The following is a 3,041-nucleotide window of genomic DNA, read 5'->3' on the forward strand; positions in this document are numbered from 1 at the left end:
TAGAGATGCTAAAGCAAATGGAAGAAATGAGGAAATACAAGAGCTGGACAGAAAATTTCAAAGGTCAGCTCTAGAAGACAAAGTCAAATATTATAATGAAATGTGCAAAGATCTGGAGTCAGAAAACCAAAAGGAAAGAACATGCTCAGAATTTCTCAAGCTGAGGGAACTGAAGAAAAAATTCAAGCCTAGACTTTCCTTATTGAAAGATTATCTGGGCAAATTACTGAATGTTGCAGGAAGCATCAAAAGAAGATGGAAGAAATACACAGAGTCATCAAAAGGAAAATGGTTGATGTTCAATTGTTTCAAGAGGTAGCGTATGATCAAGAGCCAATGATACTGAAGGAGGAAGTCCAAGATACATTGAAGGAATTGGCAAAGAATAAGGCACTGGGAATTGATGGAATACAAATTTGAATCTTTCAAGAAAGTGAAGCAACACTGGAGGCACTCACTCATCTCTACCAAGAAATTTGGAAGACAACTATCTGACCAACTGATTGGAAGAGATCCATATTTGTGCCCATTCCAAAGAGAGATGACCCAACAGAATGTGGGAATCATCGGACAATATCTTTGATATCCTATGTGAGTTACGTTTTATTAAAGGTAAAAGCAGAAACAGCTGCAACCATACATTGAGAACTTCCACAGGTGCAAGCTGGATTCAGAAGAGGATATGGAACAAGGATAAATCTCTGCTGAAAGCAGAGACTACCAGAAAGATGGTTACCTGTGCTTTATTAGCTATGAAAAAGCCTTCTATTGTGTGGATCATGACAAGCTATGGACAACATTGTGAAGTATAAGTATTCCGGAACACTTAATTGTGTTCATGAGGAACCTATATATAGACCAAGAGACAGTTGTTCAAACAGAACATGGGAACACTGAATGGTTTAAAATTAGGAAAAGTGTGCGGCAGGGTTGTAGTCTCTCACCATACTTATTCAACCTGTATGCTGAGCAAATAATTCAAGAAGCTGTGTTATATGGAGAAAAACGTGGCATCAAGATTGGAAAAAGATTCATTAACAACCTGCGATATGCGGATGATACAACCTTGCTTGCTGGAAGTGAAGAGGACTTAAAATCCTTACTGATAAAGATCAAAGAGCACAGCCTTTGGTATGGATTCCATCTCAGTGTAAAGAAAACAAGAGTTCTCACCACTAGACCAATAAACAACATTCTTATCAATGGATTAAAAATTGAAGTTGTCAAAGACTTTATTTTTCTTGGATTAACCATCAACATTCATGGAAGCAGCATCCCAGAAATCAAACGACATATTGCCTTAAGCAAATCTGCTGCACAGGACATTTTTAAAGTGTTGAAGAGCACAGATGTCGGCTTGAGGACTAAGGTGTGCCTGACCAAAGTCATAGTATTTTCAATAACCTCTTACGCTTGTGAAATTGACAGTGAATAAGGAAGACCATAGAAGAATTGATGCCTTTGAGTTATGGTGTTGGAGGAGAATATTGAAAGTGCCATAGGCTTCCAAAAGAACAAACAGATATGTGTTGGAAGAAGTACAGCCAGAGTGCTTCTTGGAGACCAGGATGGCCAAACTTCATCTCTCATACTTCGGACATATTGTCAGCAGGGACCAGTCACTGGAGAAGGATATCATGTTTGGCAAGGTGGAGGATCAGAGAAAAAGAGGAAGACCCCCAACGAGATGGATTGGCCAAGTGGCAGCATCAATGGACTCAAGGATGGCAACAGTTGTGAGGTTAGCCCAGGTCTGGGCAGTGTTTCATTCTGTTGTGCATAGGGTTGCTATGAGTCGGTACCGACTCAACATAACTACAAAAAGAAAGACTTATCCAAGAGTGGACATTCTGAATTTGGACTTCTACCCTCCTTAACTGGGAGAATAAATTTCTGGTATTTCTGTTGTTTGTTGTTGCTAAGTGCTGTGGAGTAGGTTCCAACTCATAGGTACCCTGAGGTTTTTAAATCTTTGCAGGAGCAGAGAGCCTCGGCTTTCTCCTGCAGAGCAGCTGGCAGTTTCAAACCTCAGACCTAGTGGTTTGTAGTCCAGTGCTTATCGTATGGAGCCACCACACTCCCTATATTTCTGTTACAGCAGCATTAAATAATGACGTGGACATCTCCAAGATATGCCGGACCTGTAGGAGACAAGGACCTTTCTCCAGAGCTAGTGCTCTGAATTTGAACTTCCACCCTCCAAAACTGTGAGAAAATAAATGATTTGTTTTTAAAGCCATCCACTTGTGGTATTTCTGTTATAGCAGCATTGGACCACTAAGACATCATTCATCCAAGCTAACCCATGTCTATACACTCTAATCAGTATTTTGCCTTCCCTTACCACCCTGGTAACCATCAAATAATTATTCTTTTAGTGTGAACACCTTTTCTTGACTTTCTATAGTAGTGATCTCATACAATATCTGTCCTTTTGTGATTGACTAATTTCACCTAGCATAATGTCCTCTAGGTTAATCCATGTTATGAAGTGTTTCATGGATTCATCATTATTCTATAGCATTTTGTAATATTTCATTGTGTGTATGTGCCATGATTTATATATCCAGTCTTCCATCAACGGTCATTAGGTTGTTTCTATCTTCTTGCTATTGTGGATATTGCTGCAATGAACATATGCATATATCTATTTATGTTGCAGCTTTTATTTCTCTAGGGTATATACCACATAGAAGAATTGCTGGGTCATATGGTATTTCTATTTCTAAATTTTAAGGAAGTGCCATACCATTTTACACCATGGTTGCTTCACATTGCATTCCCACCAGTAGAGTATGAGACTCCCAGTCTCTCCACACCCTTGCCAGTATTGGTTGTTTTCGAATTATTTGTATGCTAATTTACTTTTAAACATTGTAATCTACACCAGGGTTGTATTCTTTCCATTTGTATGCTGAGCAAATTATCTGAGAAGCTGGAGTATATGAAAAAGAACATGGAGAAAAACTCATTAGCAAACTGTGATATGCAGATGGTACAATCTTATTTACTGTAAATACTTAAAATGCTTACTGATGAAG

This window comes from Chrysochloris asiatica, unplaced genomic scaffold (assembly GCF_000296735.1).
Source record: "Chrysochloris asiatica unplaced genomic scaffold, ChrAsi1.0 scaffold00064, whole genome shotgun sequence".
NCBI classification, from domain to species: domain Eukaryota; kingdom Metazoa; phylum Chordata; class Mammalia; order Afrosoricida; family Chrysochloridae; genus Chrysochloris; species Chrysochloris asiatica.